The sequence below is a fragment of the Pinus tabuliformis genome, chromosome 4_1, assembly GCF_031772625.1.
Source record: "Pinus tabuliformis cultivar Carrire ecotype Pingquan chromosome 4_1, CPIR1, whole genome shotgun sequence".
Classification (NCBI taxonomy): domain Eukaryota; kingdom Viridiplantae; phylum Streptophyta; class Pinopsida; order Pinales; family Pinaceae; genus Pinus; species Pinus tabuliformis.
Genome location: NC_142303.1, coordinates 478,989,085 through 478,995,740, shown reverse-complemented (window position 1 = coordinate 478,995,740; position 6,656 = coordinate 478,989,085). Strand labels below are relative to the sequence as shown.

The window sequence follows — 6,656 nt, the reverse complement described above, 5'->3', positions numbered from 1 at the left end:
TCAACGAGTGCCTTTGGAAACTGAAGATACTGAAAAATCTGTACCGGAGAATCAATACAAAGAATATATTCCAATGGTGCCATATGTATGGAAGGGTCTTCATCAGGAGATATTGGAGTTGATCTTGTCTAGATTGCAACTGAAGACTATCCTGAGATTGAGAATAGTCTGTCACTAGTGGAACATATTGTCATTGAGCAAGAGGTTTTCCAAAATTCATTTTATGCTCCAAGCCCCGAGTTTCAAGAAATTTGTTCTTATTTGATGTCCTTGATGGTGAGTGCAAAGAAAGTTGTTGATAATGGAAACGCCAAGAAAGGGCGAACTTGTTGTTCTCTTTATGTGAATCTGGCATCTGAAAGTAATGGAACGGGAAAGGGGAGCTCCAAATCTGATTAGGAATGTCGCAAGAGAATTCCATCGACCCAGGAACAACACAGGTAAAAATTTAAGCCATGGATGCCTTTTATCTCCGATAATTATGAAATAACTATATATACCAATGGTATTCACTTGGATTCAGTCCATTTGATAGTTTGTTCCTGTGTTTTTATCTAATATATCGATATATTAAATTACTGTGACAACTTAATATTGATTTGGGTTTGTGTTTTTATTTTATTTTTAGAGCTTCAAAGTTTATAATTGTCAAGGATTCTTTATCATTAGTTTATTGATCTCACCTACAAATTGCCTCGAGGTTCTATTCCTATGGGCTTGTTATTATTATAAGGAAAAACATTATGTTGTGGGTTTTCTAACTTTATCTTTGTCCAAAGGAAATATGGATATATATTCATTTGGGTTTTTTAATATTATTGTTTTCCTTTTTCTTGAAAACACTATTTTTATTATGTTAAAACTAAACCCTTATATTCACTTATAGTTGGGTCTCTTTCACAATTTATTTGACTACCACTCTCATTTTATGCCCTTAGGGTCTTCTGATGTTTAAGTACAAGAGAAGTTATTGTTTATAAATTATAACCCAACCGAGTTTTGAATTTTTCCTGCAAAAAGTAACTGCATGAGGCTCTCGCAGTGGGATATTATTGAGAATATTTTTTATTGGAAGGATGTGGATATTAACTTAGTATCTAAATTGATTCCATTTCCTACATGAAAATAAACAAATCTGATTGAACCATTCGAGTTTTTTGATGGTTTTATATATGGTGAATATTTTGAAACATTTTAGAAGGATAATGCTTCTGTTTCTCCTATCTAGTTAATTTCTTGAGGCCCTATCCCACAAATTCAATAAACAAATTTAAGGCCACGTGACTTAGGTTGTGACATCTGATAATTAAAATAAAAATTAGTTGCCAAAGTAAAGACTCTTAAAGTAGGTTTGGGGCACTCTAATAGCCTGCATACATGAGCTAGAGTTGATCAAATGAGTCCAGAGGGGTGACACTCTAGATATTACCTTAAATGACTCCTTATGGAAACATGTGCTTTGTCTAGTGATTTCTCATCTCTTGTGGGTATTTTCGGATATTAAACTAGGAAATAGAAATATTTGGGCAGAACCATGGTTTTGGAAAACAAGGGTTATTTCATACAACTCTCTGCATTATATTTGATTGAATAGAAAATCTACTTACATAATAGTGTAGAAAAATCTTACTTTATAGGAAAATTAAATGGGATCATAGATCAGGTATCTTTGTGTGAACTTTGTAGTATGGTAACTCGGCTTGGCAAAAATATGGCTAGGCAAAAGAGTCAATAATTTGGCATTCTCTTGGAAAAAACTTGGCTACTACAATTGAAAATATGCAGAAGACAGTAATGGAAATGGGCCGAAATAGTTTCTCAATGAATCAGTAACCAATGACTTCAACCTGTGAGTCTCGTTAGTGATAACTGCGATCTGAAACCTTTAAATATTCACAAATCATGTAAATTTTCAATTCCTATGGATCATTTATATGTTTATTGCTTGAAGTAGCAAATAGTCTTTGCAGGTCCCATAATACTCAATTCCTTTAAGAAAGTCCTTGGATATAGTGGGACGTTCTTTTACTCTAGTTTGTATTTTCTTGTGTTGTCTAATGACATTTTTCAATTCTTTTTTCCCCTCTTTTCCAGTAGCTCAAAACAAGGAGTGGTCAAAAACCATTCCTAGCTATCCTTAGACAATTTGTGAGATGGCCCAATAACCTCGAGTAGGAAAATCATCCTCTCTTACTCCCCATAAACAATGAATAAAATCGAGAGAAGTTTCTCTTTCCAATCTCAAGTTGGGAACAAACCTTCCAACTAGCTGTCCCTTATGTGCTACTTGTGCTTTATGGTTTTCATCCATGTACCTTCTCTATTTCACCACCTATGGTCCTTCCATTTGAAAGTGTGCCCATTACCATAAACTCATCCTCACCTCTTGCCATTCCCCCAACCCCATAAGCTTGTACAATGTAATTTTGTTTGGATTAAATTGTTATAAATTAGTTATCACCAGAAGAATTGGTGAATATACTATTGCGCTAGCCTTAAAGTTTCCCCTGAAACTTAATATAATAGTTAGTGGAAAATAATCCTTATCTACTTGAATATTTCATGTATCTCTATTTGCAAAGTGGACATTGATTTCCCAAACAGTTGGTTATTATTGAGCTTAGTGAATTCTTGAGAGTTGAATTCTTCAATATAAATAAATAGAGAATGAGGAGTAAAAGGAAATTGTGGAAAACCATGTATCCTATCCACACCTAAAATTGATATCATAATCCCATGTTCCCCTACTGCTAGGCATATAGTATAGGGTTGTGGGATAGCTATCAATGTTGTAATCCATTTTGCATTTTCATTGATGTCTCCGATGGTATTGGACTAGTGAGAAATGTTTAAAAAATGTTAACAAATGAGAACTTGTTGAAATCGACTTTGTTCAGGATGGAGGAATGTTGAGCAAAAATCAGGACATCAAAAAATCTACCTTGACTCATTTTAATGATAATGTGTGTATCTTTGCTGATGTAGGATGTTCTTGCTTGGTGTGGAAAATTTTTGCAAAGGTGACTGGAGGAGCATCTCAAGGAATTTTGTTATTTCGCAAACTCCCACATAGGTGGCTAGTCATGCACAAAAGAATTTTATTCATTTGAATTTGATGAACAGGGACATAAGAGGATCTAATATTCATGAATTTATTAGTGTGAATGGGAGTGATGTATAATCACCACACAGACCTATAAATGGTGAAGGAAATAAACCTTCAAGATTTGCGGGACAGTCTTCTATTCATACTTCTCAGTGAGGGCTTCCTAGTGTATATGGAGCTACTATTCATCAGTGCATTGTTGGGCCTATGGTTTTCATTACTGTCCCTCCTATAATGCTTCGTCCTGGAAACGCTCCTTGTGTTCTTCCAGTTGCTTACCCTAAGCGACAACCAACTATGCATTGATAATTAGAGAGAAGGACCTGATCACTTTGGAATACAAAGATTCATTTGATAATATGTTTGTTGTCATCGTATCAATAGGAAATGATAAATTTCAACTAATTTGATAAATGTTGATCAATTTGTGTACCATTGCTTAATATGCATATTTTCGTGGGTGGTATGAAAGAGATAATTTTATTCCTCCACTAAGATTGCCAAAGTGGAGGATGTTAATTGTCTTGCAAAGAATGATTTTGATGGGGATACATGTAAGAAAAAACTCAAATCCAACCAGGAACGTTGCAAGGGAATTGGACCGAGGAAGAACACAGGTAAAAATTTAATCCCTTGATTCCTTTCCTCTCCGATAATTTTATTTTCAGCAAAGTTTTTATGGATGAGTGCTATTCATTTGTCTTTTGTCCATTCGACAATTTGTTCCCTTTTTTTATCTAATATATCAATATATTAAATTACTCTAAAAACTCTATATTGATTTGGGTTTGTGATTTTTTGGGCTTTTTGTAGCTTCAAATTGTATATCTATCTGAGATTCTTTATCATTAGTTTTGTTGATGTAACCTACAAATTGTCTCTAGGTTCTATTCTTGTGGACTTGTTATTATTATAAGGAAAAAAATTCTCGCACAGGTTCTCTAACTTTATCTTTGTGAGAAGGAAATGCAGATTTATATTCGTTTGGGTTTTTTGATGTTATTGTTTTCTTTTCTTATGAAATCATTATCTTTTTTTATGTTAAAACTGAACCCTTATATTCACTTGCACTTGGGTCTCTTTCAAAATGTCTTTGATTGCCACTCTTGCTCTATACCCTTAGGGTCTAATGAGGGTTGAGTATAGGAGAAGTTATTATTTATAAATTATAACCCAATCGAGTTCTAAATTTTTCCTACAAATAGCGACTGCATGAGGATGTGGTGGTGGGCTATTAATGAGAATATTTTTTATTGACACAATGTGGATATGAACTTAGTATCTCAATTCATTCCATTTCCTACATGAAAATAAACAAATTGGATTGAAAAATTCGATTTTTCCGATGGTGACCTTTATGGTGACTATTTTGAAACTTTTTATAAGGATAATGCTTTTGTTTCTCTTATCTGGTTAATTTCTAGAGGGTTGTCCTACAAATTCAATAAACAAATTTTAGACAACCTAAATTAGGTTGTGACAACTCATAATTAAAAAAAAAAATCGTTTCCAATGTAAAGACTATTAAATTAGGTTTGAGGCACTATAAGAGCCTTCATACATTAGCTCGAGTTGATGAAATGATTTCAAGGGCGAGACACTCTAGATATTCACTTAAATGACTCCTTATGCAAACATGTGCTTTGTCAATTAATCATTTCTCATCTCGTCTAAGTATTTTCAAATATTAAACTGGGAAATATAAATATTTGTACAGAATCATGGTTTTGGCAAACAAGGGTTATTTCAGAGAACTCTTTGCATTATATTTGATTGAATAGAAAATCTACTTACATAATGGATTAGAAAAATCTTACTTTATAGGAAAAATAAATGGGATCATAGATCAGGTATGTGTATATGAACTTTTAAGTATGGTGACTTGGTTTGGAAAAAAATGGCTCACAAAATGAGTCAAGAATTTGGCATTCTCTTCGAAAAAAACTTGGTAACTACAATTGAAAATCTACAAAATGAAAAAGTATTGGTGAATAGACTATTGCAGTAAACAAACTTAAAAATTCCCTTGAAAATTTAATAACAGTGAGTGGAAAATAATCCTTATCTACTTGAATAGTTAATGCATCGTCATTCTCAAAGTGAACATTGAGGGCTCTAGAGTTGGCTATGATTGAGCTTAATGAATGCTCGAGATTTGACATCTCCAATCTCAGTAAATTGAGAATGAGAAGTAAAAGGAAATTGTGCAAAAACATGTACCCTAGCCACACCTAAAACTAGAATCATAACCTCGTGTTCCCTTGCTGCTAAGCATATAATACAGGGTTGTGAGATAGTTGTAAATGTTGTAATCCACTTTGTGTTTTCAATGATGTCTCCGGTGGTATTGGACTAGTGGGAAATGTTTCAAAAAAGCTAACATATGAGAACTTATTGAAATCAACTTTGTTCAAGATGGAGGAATGTGTAGGTAGAAGTAGGACATCGAATACTATTCCTTTTATTATTTTAATGATAATTTTTGTATCTTTGTTAATGCGGGATGTTCTTGCTTGGTCTGGAAAAAATTGGTAAAATTTACTCGAGGACGATCTCACAGAAGTTTTTTATTCTTGAACTCCCACACAGGTGGGTGGTAATGGACAAAAGTATTTTATTCGGTTGAATTCAATGAAGAGGGATAGAAGATGAAATAGAAATAGTGATATTCCTAGTGTGAATGGGAGTGATGTATCATCACCACAAGGACCTATAATTGGTTAAGGAAATCAATCTTTGTGATCCGCAGGGCAATCTACTAATCATGCCTCTCAGCGAGGGCTTCCGAGTGTATATGTAGAGACTATTGGTCAACCCATTGTCAGGCCTACGGTTTCCACTATTGGCACTCCTATAATGCTTCCTCTCGGACATGATCCTTATCTTGTTCCAATTTCTTACCCTATGCCACATCCAGCTATGCATAGATAACTAGAGGGAAGGAGCTCAACACTTTGGACTACAAAGCTTCATTTGATAGTATGTTTGTTGTGATAGTATCAATGGGAAATCGTTCATGTCAATTGAAATTCTAAATGCTAAGCAGTTGGTGTATCATTTCCCAATATGCACCTTTTCATCTGTTGTATCAAAGAGATCATTCTCTTCCTCCACTAAGATTTCCAAAGTGGAGGATGTTAATTTTCTTCCAAATAATCATTTTGATGGGGATACACATTAGAAAAAACTTGATTTGTGATTATTTTATTATTTCCATTCTTCAATCAAAATCATAAAAGAGAAAACCTCTGGTCCTCTGGATACATATAGAAATATTATATGATAATTTTTACAATTTGGCACATAATACACAAATATGAAGAGTTCAATAATGTTTCTCTATATAGCATCAACATGATTTAGGATGCTTTGTGCACCTCTTTGTCTTTCACTACATCATCAAGGATTGTAGTTTATTCATGCAACATGCCCTCTACATGCAACATACTCTCTTTATAGAGGGAATTCAACATAGATATAGATAACAGTATCAATGCATTTACCACTTTGTGCATTCAATCCAGGTGTTTTTAGAAATAATCATTGTACC

At 33.7% G+C, this 6,656-nt stretch overlaps 1 pseudogene; it reads left to right on the top strand.

Annotated features, from left to right (window-relative positions):
• The first annotated feature begins 273 nt into the window (after positions 1-273).
• On the top strand, positions 274-6,037 carry LOC149176569 (transcription factor MYBS1 pseudogene; annotated as a pseudogene).
• Positions 6,038-6,656: the final 619 nt, after the last annotated feature.